Source organism: Tiliqua scincoides, chromosome 2 (assembly GCF_035046505.1).
Source record: "Tiliqua scincoides isolate rTilSci1 chromosome 2, rTilSci1.hap2, whole genome shotgun sequence".
In the NCBI taxonomy this organism is placed as follows: Eukaryota; Metazoa; Chordata; class Lepidosauria; order Squamata; family Scincidae; genus Tiliqua; species Tiliqua scincoides.
The window spans coordinates 148,274,956-148,287,720 of NC_089822.1; the positions used below are offsets into that span (position 1 = coordinate 148,274,956).

The 12,765-nt window shown below is 45.4% G+C and overlaps 1 long non-coding RNA gene across 1 annotated transcript; it reads left to right on the plus strand.

Annotated features, from left to right (window-relative positions):
• The first annotated feature begins 1,691 nt into the window (after positions 1 to 1,691).
• LOC136641852 (uncharacterized) lies at positions 1,692 to 7,246 on the plus strand. The gene is made up of 2 exons (XR_010793923.1): positions 1,692 to 1,933; positions 6,829 to 7,246. It is a non-coding gene; the product is annotated as an uncharacterized lncRNA (long non-coding RNA).
• The last annotated feature ends 5,519 nt before the right edge of the window (positions 7,247 to 12,765 follow it).

Genomic DNA, 12,765 nt, shown 5'->3' on the forward strand with positions numbered 1-12,765 from the left:
AAAGGCATCCAGGCCAGATGCTGTCACCACATCCTGTGGCAAGGAGTTCCACAGACCAACCACACGCTGAGTAAAAGAATATTTTCTTTTGTCTCTCCTCACTCTCCCAACACTCTATTTTAGTGGATGTCCCCTGGTTCTTGTGTTATGTGAGAGTGTAAAGAGCATCTCTCTATCCACTTTATCCTTCCCGTGCATAATTTTATATGTCTCAATCATGTCCCCCCCTCAGGCTAAAGAGGCCCAAACGCTGTAGCCTTTCCTCATAAGGAAGGTGCCCCAGCCCAGTAATCATCTTAGTCTGCTCTTTTGCACCTTTTCCATTTCCACTATATCCTTTTTGAGATGTGGAGACCAGAACTGGACACAATACTCCAGGTGTGGCCTTACCATCGATTTGTACAATGGCATTATAATATTAGCCATTTTGTTCTCAATACCTTTTCTAATGATCCCAAGCATAGAATTGGCCTTCTTCACTGCCACCGCACATTGGGTTGATACTTTCATTGACCTGTCCACCACCACCCCAAGATTTCTCTCCTGATCTGTCTCAGACAGCTCAGAACCCATTAGCCTATATGTGAAGTTTTGATTTTTTGCCCCAATGTGCATGACTTTACACTTACTTACATTGAAACGCACCTGCCACCTTAGGTCATGCAAGGCTCCATGAGCCTCAGGTGAGTGGGGGAGGAGTGGATTTGCGCATGGGGGACAGCGACAGCCCACAGGGGGCACCATCATGAACCTTTGCCCTGGAGCGCAGAGTTGGGGAGGTCCGCTGCTGCTTACTGGTGTTTGTCACGTTACATCTGGCCTCTCAACCCAGAAGTCATTGCTGATGACACCATTACCAGTTACTTCCTGTAGCACTTCAAATAGGTGGATCAAGCAAAGTGGTATGGTGGGGTATAAACATTGAGAAACACTGGTGTATACGATTTTGTGATTTGACGCTTGCAGTGGTGCATAAATCTCGTAACAAAATAAAAATACCATGTGTTCCCCTTGCAAAAACAGCATGGTCCAGGAAAGCTCAGACACCCCCACCCCACACACACAAGCACAAAACTATAGTACCCTGAATATCTTTGAAGGGAGCAGTGGCAGTTAAACTCAGATTAAATAAGCTCTATTTTGAATGCCCGTTGTCTAGACACAGCAGTTGGATGCACATCACAGATGCCTGAAACTACCACTGACAGGTGGTGAACCTCTAGTCCAGCCATGCTATTTGATAAGGAAGAAAATCACTGTTGGAGTACCTTCACAACAGCTCAGTCCTCTGTAACTTTTGCATCTTTCATGCTGCTCACAGAATAAAACACAAGGGAGGAATTAAGGATAAAAAATTGGACGTTAGCCGAAGTCTTCCCAGTTAATGTGGAGTATATCCATTACCATAATAACTAGCCACTTAATAACTGGCTTCCTAGCTAATTCTAATTGAAACATATAATGATATTTCTGAGCTCGAGTGGCAGCCTCCCATCAACACCAGCATCTCCCTGGGACCCGCTTGTGCTGTGAAAGCCAATGGTCTCCTTGAGAATTCGGGACAGAGTATACAGAGCCAAACAGACAGCCGTTCTTGTATGCCTGCCAGAAACCACAGCTGACAATAAAAGCCATTAAAGGTCAGCAGGGAATAGAAAACTATTTATGTTAAATGTCACAGATTATACCGCCGAAACAGCCCGGGGAATCGGAAATCATGCTTTAAGAGGCTTCGCAGGCACACGTCAACTTTGAGCAACAAACTCCTGGATGTGTTTTGCAAAGATACAGTAACACACCGTAGGTGAATGCTGGTTGGTCCAGCAAGCATCTCTTGAGCGTTGCTAAGCAATGGGAGCACAAGAGTGGATGAATCCCCTCTGGCTGTTGTCTGGAATCGGGCTTTGGCAGTCACACAGCTTCAGGGTAGTAGGTGAGTAGGGGTGGAAGTGAGAAACGTACAGTGCAAACCTGTTTTCGTTTACTCTGACGTAAATCCTGTTGTGTTCAATGAAACTTATGGTCCAATCCTATGGGCCTTTGGTGACAGTAGAATGATTGTTTTACTGTTGCAAAAGGCCCAGCGATGGCATGAAGATTGCACTGCTACTGGGCCAGTTGCAGCAATTCCTGCAAGGTAATGGCAGCATCAGAGCCAAGTTGGGGGTGGGGGTGTGCCATGGGCAGGGGGGGCAGGAGTGGATCAGGAGAGGGCGGAGGTGGACATGTGCCTATCCCCGCTCCTTTAGTATGCAGCATGCACCTTCTTGGAGCAGCTGCATGCTATAGTCTGGTCAGGGTAGGATTGGGTTGTTACTCTCGGGAAACTGGGTGTAACATTGCAGCGTTAATACCTCTGGAGAAGGGATTATCAAAAAGTTCCTGACATATCCTTGATGAATTTTTTTTTAAAAAGCATGGTTTTTGAACAAAGAGAGTCTCAAATTTATAATTGACATTTGAGTCCATATAATAGGCTTACCGTGCAATCTTTTACATGTGTACACAGAAGGAAGTCTCACTGTGTTCAGAGATACTTGCTCTCTAGGAGGCATGTTTGGAATTGAAGTCCAAACCTAGAATAAACTGCGTTACTTCTTCCTGAGACAGGGGCACAAAATGGTCCTTTGCCATTGAGGAGGTGGACATTTAAGCAGAGATAATTCATGTATTTCTGCTCTTTGACTGGTTCATACGGGGTTCAGACATCAAGCAGTGTTTGGCAGTATGTCTGAACCTGAGATGGATTGTAATAGGTGGTTTGTTAGGAGCTAACAAACCATGATCTGAAATCATGCTTCGTAGCTGGTTCATAAGCTACAGTGCGTGCTTTTTGTGCGTTTACTGTTGTGTTGGAATTCACAAAACACTGTCAAATCACAGCTCAGGGTATTGCCCTCAAGACACTTCCTACACAATCAGAGGCAGTCCTGGGACTTTTTCCGCCAAGGGCCATCTCCCACTTTGCTGCCTCCTCCTGCCCCCTGACCCAGAAATAATTGTGGTGACATAATCATGAGGGTTTGCTTACTCTACATCTGGAAGCCCAAAGCACAACATTTATTTTAAAAAAATAGTCAACGATGTGGCAAGCCATTGGTTCTTAGCCATTGTAGCAGCAACTAATGTGGGTTCACATTATGCACGAACCCAGGCACTTTGCTTCTCAGGCACTTCTCCCCCAGTGCAAAAAGTGTGACAGGCTGCAGTTACAAGAGTGACAACTTAAAAATGGGCCCATGTTTCTCATAAAGAATGTAATTATCCTATGTAATGTGCAACTACAGGATATGTTTGAGGACAATCATTATAATAAGATTTAGATGAAAGATCTCACATCTCGTTGGCTACGACAAGAGGATCTGAACTGAATAAATTAATACTGTTAAGTTTTAAGAAAGTATGTACAAGCTCCTGCTTGTACATAATTGAACTAGTAGTCATTAGATCACCTTATGGTGAATACATCATCCCATCTTTTGAGGTCTGGCACCTTCCTCATTACGACTAGTTGATAGAATAGAATAGAGATAGATAGAATAGAGATACAAATTGCATTTGTATCTCTATTACACATTCAGTAGTGATTGTATATACAGCATTAGAAGTTCCTTTTGACTGGTGATTTTTTGTGACTGATGACTGTATTATACTCTTTTAATTTTTAAATGTTGTATTGCTGCTCTGGGAGCAGGGCCAGTCTTTCCATGAAATGACGTGAAAGCGAGTGGCAAACCTGGAAGGGCAGGGAACTGATCTGTGTCCCCCCCCTTTGTTTGCCACCTTCTGCAGCCTGCTGCCAACAGAGCTGCTCCGGTTGGTACTTTGACCTTCTTCTGGCTCACTGAGAGCAAGAGGATTGTGGCAACCCCCTTCTCCTTCTAAAGCTGTGGAAGGAAGAAGGTGGGGTGCTACAGCTCCTGATGGCTCCTTCTCATTGACCAGGTTGCCTAGGAGTCGGCAGGGAAAGGCGATTTGGAGCCTGTTCACCTGTGCCCCCCACCGTCCTTCCCTTCCCTTCTGCCTAGCACACTGTGCTCCTCCTGTTCATTTGAAACAGGAGCAGCACAGAGGATGGAGCCTGGATGCTGAGAGTACTTTGCAGTAAAATAAGACAAGGGGAGCACGTGCACTTCCCACCCCTCTCCCTATCCCTTTGGGGGAGGCACATGCACACTTGCAAGTGCTTACAGGGGCAGAAAAATGGGGTGGGGTAGGCTGTCCCTTGCTGGGAGATTCTTGCCTGTGGAGCAGAGAAGTAATCCTCCTAACTAACTTAGGCCCGGTTAGTTAGTTATTAGGCCCAGGACTGGGCAGGCACATGGAGGAGTTAACAATAGTGGAACACAGTTCCTTTGTTGTAAAAATGGTTTAAGTCCAGTAGGGCAGGGCCTAGGAGACGGGGGTAAAGGGGGTAATTTGTACTCGGGCCCAGGGTCAGAAAGGGGGTCCGGGAGTCACAGGAGGGGGCCCAGAAAGTTCCTGGGATCTGACATTTTCCTATCTCACCTGAACTTGCTGCCTGCGTGAGGGGCACAACCACAGACATGCAGTGGCAACTACTGCTGCAACCCATACACACCATGACCCACCTTAACACAGTGTCAAATCTGGGAGGAAATGGGCCTGCTACAGTAGCTCTTTGGCTTGTGGGTCCCATAACCATGAAGGAGTGTATAGAAGCTCAGGCACCCAGCTGTGAGGTTACAGCTGCTGTAGCAGTTCATTTTGGTTCATTCTAGTATGAGCCTAAATACGATGATGCTAATTTTCTGCAATTGATTTTCTACATTTCAAAGATTTTAGAGATACTTAGGAGTGTGTTTGGTTTTCCATTTTACTTTATCTAGCTGCCAATGCCACATGTCAGGTAGACCTGGGCTCTGCATCAAGAAACCTAGTAGACCTGGGCTTCAAAGACTATTGTGGCTGTCAGCACCCTCCCCCTGTCCTATTTTGCCCTCGTTCTGCTGCCCCCATTGCAGCCCTCCCCCTTTGGGAAGGGGCCCAGAAGAAACTTTGTACCCCCTGATAAAATTCCTCTCATAGGCCCTGCAGTAGGGGCAAAAGGTAGGTGGAATGGGAAGGGTAGATGATGGGGAATGGGGAAGACATGGCAGGGAGGGAGGCAGATCAAGGCCAGGAAAGGGGCAGTGTTGGTGGCAAAGGCGCCTATGATATCCTGTCCCCCTTCCTAGTCTTGATCTGCCTTCCATGGTCCACTTGGACTTGTTCCAGCAGAGTAGCTGGGGCTGATCAGAGTAGACCCATGCAGGCTGTGGAGGCTTACCCGGGGAAGAGAACCAATGTTCCCTTACCTGGAAGAGGCCTCTGGGCCCTGAAACTCCCCCACAGGATGCAGTTTGTGCCCTGTTGGTGTGGTTGCATCAGCATTGGGGGACTTAGCTAAGATTGGGCTGCCCAAGAACAACAGCAAACAGTGTTTGTAGTTGGGGTGATGCTTGTGTGCACATCAAGAAAGACGCTTGTGCATTAGCTATGTGTAAAATTAAATTCATGCAAATAGCTTGACCCTTCACAGAGACTTGTTACTGAGGGTCAGAAGAACAGGGGGACTGCACCATGCAAACCAGAAGTTGTGGACTCAAACTGGAAGTTGCTTCCGATCACTTCAGCAGGGCATTCTGGGGCCCACGGAGGCCAACGGAAAGGGTTGCCAGCCTGATGTGATCTGGAAGCAGTCTCAGGAGTGCTTTGTAGCATGACAGGGAGCATCAGGTGATGTCTCACCACTGAGGATGAGGTTGGTTGCGGAGGCAAAACTTTGAGAATTGCTGTATTAATAGATTTGTCTGCCATGAATTTGTTCAGTTCCCCCTTTGAAATCATCCAGGCTTGTGGCCATCACTACATCTTGTGGCAATTACTTCCTCAGACTAATTATGTGCCCATTACCTCTGGCTGAGCCACTTTGGCACACTATCTTGTGCTGGATACAGTGCAGGCCTCCTGGCCTGCCTGTTCCAGCGCAAGATAGGATTGCACTGTAAGTTGCGTGGCCACACAGCTCTTAATGAAACTTCATTCAGTTCAGAGATTGGTTGAATCAGAAGTTAGTGATGATGTAATGATGCCATCACTGAATGCCGGAAAGATGTCACCGGGCTGCTGTGTACCTACGAGAGGGCTCCACACAGCAGCACCAATTTTTAGGGGGAACACTGCACATGTCCCCCTTAACTGATTTTTTACACATCCCCAAATCCTGCAGCATTACCGCATTACTGACCATTTTGGTTGCCTTCTTGTCTGCATGTCTCAGTCCTCTCATGGAAATAGCACACTCTGGTGTGCAGAACAGTTCTAGAATAGTTTCCTTCCATCCTGCTAGTTTTCTACATGCAGGGAGTTAAGTTACTGACCTGAGACAGGGTTCAGCCATGTAGTTATTGTGTCTTCCCTACTGACTGCTGTCCTGGTTTTCTTCTCCCTCTGGGACAAGCTCATGTTTATCTTTTGTCCATACTGATGGTTGTGGTAGAGATTTTTGTCTCTTCCTTGCACAAAAAGCATAAAGAGAAAAAGTAACAGAAGAGGAGGATACAAAAGAGGAATTAGGTGGGCGTTGGGAAGCCAGAAGAGAGGTCTGTTTGCTTTTAAAGGGAATCATGTGCAGCCTCAGTCTAGCTGCTTGAGGAGCTGCCACAAGTCTCCCTCTTGTGTAATTTCAATAATTGGCCCATAATTAAGTAATTATTTGAGGAGAAGGTGCCACAGACGTGGGAGGGTGTTTGTATGTGCACGTGGAGGGAGGCAGGCTCCGGAGGGGCTGTGAAGTTTATAACCCTCATTTTGTGCTTCCTACAGCTGTTGAGAGCGTGGGGCTGCGTGCTTGAAAGGAGGCAAGAAACGAAGCTATTGGAAAAGATGCTGACGGCTTTATCCTGTTCAAGTGCGAGGGGTGGATTTTGCAAGAGAGGAGCAACTTCTGCACTCAGAGAAGGCTCAGTGATGTTTTCTGCATGTATGCCTCAGCAGGCCCTTGTTGTGGTATGAGGCTGATTCACCTTTGTCACCAGTGAAATAATAGATTTTTATTCCATCCTTTCAGCTTGCGCTAATAATGTGAAGTGAGGGTTTCTAATCTCATGCAGGATTTGGGGGGTATGGAACTAGGAGGCAGAAGTCATTCTGAATAGTTTTGTGTGGAGTAAAAGGTTGCGATATTGTGTAATGTGAATTTTAAGATTGTGGTTGATTAATAAAAGGCAAGGATTAACACAGAGACATGCATAGAAAGAAGTTTTTTAAAATGTAATTCTACCATACCTTAATCACCCAGATTATGTGGGGGAAAGTGGTTAATGCATATTAAAATGGCAATTAATCTGCATTGTAACTGATCATGAGAACATGCCCTGAACTATGGAATGAAGATTTTAGGCTGCATTAGTGATTGTGGATTCAGAGAGCCCAATCCTATGCATAGCTACTTAGATGTATGTCCCTTTATAGTCAATGGGATTTACTCCCAGGTAAATGTGTGGCTAGGATTGCAGCCAGAGTCAGCAGGTGATATTTGCTCCAGGTCACTGAACTGAAATAAAAGTTTTGTTCTTATCACTGTTCCCTTGTTTTCTAGGAGCCTTGAGAGAATTCTGGTTAATGGTGGAGTTGCAGTTGTCTGACATCAGGCATTTGGATTTTAGGTGCTGAGATTTTGTATATCGGGGTTTTAATTGCATGTCAGATACGCCTCATGATCTTGAATGGGGAAAGCTAGTTGAGGACAGAGAGGCAGCACCTGCAGAGGTGGCCAGCTGGGATATACTGTAAATTGGAAGAGATAATCAGAAACATAATTATCTCTTTCCTGCTAGCTAGGAAAGAGGAAAGGTCTCTATCCTTCCTTCCTTTAGTTTGAGAAATACCAAATAGTATTTGACATTGTTCATACAACTATTGTGCAGAGAGTCGATGCACATGGATGGTCTGAAATGGTGGTGGCAAGCCCTGCACCTATCTACTTCTGCTGATTCAACCATCTGTACAGCACTTATACAAGTGCCAACTGTAATCGTTTTTGCAGAGTTCCCAAATGCACACAGGAGAGCCCACATATGTATTGTCTGTGCATTCATAGGGCTGAAAGAGAAGGTCAAGTGAACACATATAGGACTTGCTGCCATTCTGCTCCCCTCCCCTACATTTGCTGTATGTGTGATGGTTGTGTGAAGAAGGCTACTCTCTATTTGCTCAGACAACAATGGGTGGACAGTCTGCTGACCAGTTAAGAACCCCAAGTAAAGAAGCTTCTATTGCAATCAATCAATCAATCAATCAATCCAATCAATCAATTTTAACTAGCCTTTTCCCTAAAGGGCACCCAAGGCAGTTGAAGGCATCACTAGGGGGAGTGCAGGGGGTGTGGGCCTCACTGGGTAATACGCATGGGGGGGATACCACTACTGGCCAAAATTTTTAAAATTTTGGTACTTCCGAATAATACCATCATGTTGTACATCACTCGATGCATAATTCCATGCAAAATGCAATTAAACAAACTGTGTTGAAATATCTCTATTCTTCCAAAAGTTGTTCTTCCTAAAAACAAGTGGGGCTTCACCATGCCCATTGCCTGGGCATTGCCCCGCCCACTGCATGGGAGGAGGTCCATCAAGGGGGTGACGTGCTGGCCTCCTGCACTGGGTGACACCCTAGTGACACCACTGTTTTAAGGAGTGTTCTACCCATACATTTTAAGGAGTCTGGGGATCCAAATGGATCCTCAGGATTTGATAGAGATGAGGGACAAAAAGTGCAGTTCTCTTGTGCGGTTTTAAAGAAAACTTTGAGCTTGGAGGGATGGCCAGTGGTTCTTGTTTGCCAATTTGATGGCCCTACCAAGAGGAACCAGAGATTAATCTAGGGCCAAACATTTTGGCTGGAGGGCCACATCATCTCTTTGACACTGTGTCGGGGGCCGGGAAAAAAAAAAGAATTAATTTACATATAAAATTTGCATAAATTTACATAAATGAATTTTTTAGAGATGGAACTTATATGAATGAATGAAGGTCTTGCAGTAGCTCAAAGCCTATAAAAGGTCTTGCATAAAGCAAGGCCAGCCTTCCTTTGCTGCCACTGCTGCACCACAGACTTGAAACAGCAAGTAGTGGAGGGAGTCCTCATCCCACAGCTGAGGTGAGAGGTCAGTCATCCTCACGCTGAGAGCCGTTGCATCGGGCCAGCACGGGCTCTAGTAAGGACCACAGGCTCATTGGAGACTGGGGACTCCCCGCGGGCCAGATTGGGAGCCCCTGAGGGCCGCAAGTGGCCCCCAGGCTGGGGTTTGGGCACCCCTGATCTAGGGCCATGTCCACATACAATCCTTCAAGTCTTCTCTGCATTCGTAACAGAATTACTTTGACTGGGACGCATCTTCCATTTTCTTCCTCTGCTAACCACATTCAGGTATGCGCACAAACCGATGGAATCGGCTCAAAGGCACTTTCAGTGTCATGTCTGAAAATGTGCTTGGAAGTCAATGTTCCTGGTCCTGTGTGAGCAATTGCCTCATCTCCTTCTTCCAGGCAAGAACAAGGTGGGGTGGCATAGAAAGGATTATTGCATTGGAAATTATTTACCTCTCTGAGGGAGGGAAACAAGGTAGGCTGCCACTGTAATAAACAAGCCATTCTTAGCTAACATGTTCTTGCATAAGGCACAGTGATTAAAGGAACATGGCTGAGAGCCTGTGTTAGAGCCAAAATGACTTGCAGCCAATAAAAGCTGCAGAGGAAAAGAGCACAGCTAACAAGTGTTTCATGTCTCAGGCGGGGGAGACAAAGAGGAAATAAAAGCACATTACATCATTGGGTGGCACAGAACTAAAGCCAGGAAGCTATTTCTGGAAAAGGTCTGGAAGCAGCCACAATGGCAATGCTCTTACAGCTGTTTTGCTAGACTTTGGCAGTTGTGGTTGTCAGAAAAACACAGCAAATAATTAAGACTGGGTTAGAAAGTTTCCACAGAACTTGCAAGGAAATGGTGGGGAGAAAAGTCTCTTAGGACAAACAGCAAGCTCAGGAACCCATAGACATCCAACCTTCAAGTGGAGGAGAAAAGATACATCTGTCTCATCTCCTCCTCCATCTCCAATTTTTCTATTCAAGATGGCTGAAAAAAAAGCATAGCGATAGAGATCTATCACAATGGTTCCCAAACATTGTGCTGCTGTGACCCACCTCGTCCTCCATGCTGGGTCATGACTGATGCCTGCTTTAGCACTACAAAGCATCATCAGGAGCCCACAGAGGAAGCTTCCAGGTTGTGCCAGGTTGGCGACCCACTCAATTGACCCCTGCGGGTTAACAACTGCCTTGTGAAATCAAAGTTGCGGAAGGAGGCTCTGTGTGGGTAGTTTTGCCCTTTCTCATCAGAGAGGGAGGGAGGGAGGTTCTCCTCTGAAGACCTTGGGGCTCGTGTGTGCATCAAGACACTTGTTGCTCTATCTTGAGAAACATTGTGCAAGCAGCCCCCTAATTCTTTGTGCCAAAATGCTAGGCAAGAGACTGCTCTTTCCTCAACTCTTGGGAACCTCCCAGATGCTGTGTGTGTGTGTGTGTGTGTGTGTGTGTGTGTGTGGACACAGGGTGTTAAAAATTTTGTGCCTCGGGTGCCAGATAGCTTAGCTACACCACTGAATGGGATGACATCTATATTTAATATTGAACAGTCTGCTGTGAAGAGATGGAAAAGGGGCTGTTAGATGAAGCCTTCAAGATTCAACAAACATGCCTCCTTCACATGATCCTTTGAGAAGACTAGACAAAGGCTGATAGATAGATGACACACAACTTCAAAACTATTACTTTATTTTAATAATGCCTAATACATACACAACATGCACCCCAGTAAGCTTCCTACCTTCAAAGGGGCGAAAGGGAGCTCCCTAGCTGAAAATGTGAAAATGCACCTGCCACAACTGAAGAAAGATCTGTATGGTTGCATCCAAGGTCGGTGCTACCATTAGGCCAAGTAGGAAGCTGTCTGGGGTGGAGACCTCAGAGGGGCACAGTACTATTCTTTGAGGGGCACAGTTTTATACAGTTTAATTTTTTTTAACCCATGTAAAAATGCAACTGGCAATTTACATTTTTTTTATTTTAAGATAAATATCATGACGTACATAAAACATACATACGTAAACATCACAATATTATTCAAAATGATTTATTATTTCTCATGTCACAGCTGCCAGTTTTTTAGTTGGACTTGGCACTGATTATTAGTTGGTCCACCCAGGGGCCTAGGACACAGATTTATTATAATTATTATTAAGCATTTATATACTACCTTTCTCACTAACTCTCACAATGAGTGGGAGTCTTACAGACCCAAGGTAGTTCACAAAGGCAGGAGATCACCAAACTCTTTTTTTTCTTTTTCTACAAATGGAGTTTTTACAATTATTGTTCTATGAAAAACTCATAACTCCTCATTTCCAGATGTCTTCCCTTGCAGTGTGGTCATTGTTATGTATGCAAGTTATGCAGGATCAAAATCCTGCATAACTGATTGGCCCAGACTTCTGGCTGGCCAGTCGGGTGATGGATCAATATCTTACCATCTGATTGGCCCTCTAGTTAATGTTTCAACTGCACCAATCATGGGGAGTCTGGGCGGAGCTAAAGGGTATAAAAGCCAGGGGTGTTTGCCTTGTGTCAGATTCATTGCCAGGTTCTGTTCTGAAGATGGAATAAACATATTGAGGTGTTATCTCTATGCCTTCCTTTATTTGCATGAACCCACTATATAATAGTCATCATTCTTTTTGCTGACAAATGCTGTGGAGCTTCCAGCAGGAGCAGCCCCAGAAATGTGATGCATTCTTGGTAGCTGACCTCCACACTCCTCCACCTCTCAGCTTATTGCAGTGACTCCTTTGCCCTCTCATGGCCTGGTGCTCAGCAGTGACTCCTTGTGGCTTCGTTCTCTCACAATGGCTTATCAGCTGTGTTGGTCTCTCTTCCAAAGAACAGCCAGGGTTACTCCCACTTAGCTTCTTCGGGCTGGGCACAGCTTAACCTCCAGGCAACACATGCTGCCCCCTTTAGGTGCTATATTTGTGTGCTATAACATTTTATTTTGTATTTGAGAAAGATACTCAAATAAACAAGTTGGTCCTCCTTATCCATGGGTTCAGAACCCGTGGATTTGACTTAAGATGAGTTGCGACCTGCATCTGAAGGGCGTCACTGAACCTCCTGGATGCGACCAGAAGTGTCTTCCGGTCGCATCCAGGAGGTGTTCTTAGGCATGGGGAGGTTGTGCATGGCCTCCCTGTGCCTCAGAAGGCCTCCTGGAGGCTTCTGACTTCTGGGTTGTTTTTTTTTTTGGTCAAATCAGAAGTGTTTCTCAGAAGCATCAGAACACCTCCCAGACATGACTGGAAGACATTCCTCTCCAGTCTCATACAGGAAGTTCAGTGAGGCCCTCTAGATGCAGGTGGGGATCCGCGTTAAGTCAAATTGATAAGAGGACCAGCCTGTATAAACATATTTGATTATCTTTCTCAAATGCAAAAGAAAATGTTATAGCACACAAATGGATCCCCCGTGGATACTGAGGGCCAACCAGTATTACTTATTCTTGCCGTCTAAAATTTAGAAGTTTCAAGCGTTGTGATTTTCATTTTTTTCTACATGACATATTTTTAAAAATTGAATTTGGCAATTTTTGGGGGTGTTTGTGCAAGCAGTAAGCCTATTGGAGGGTAAAAAACAATTTGGCACAGACCTT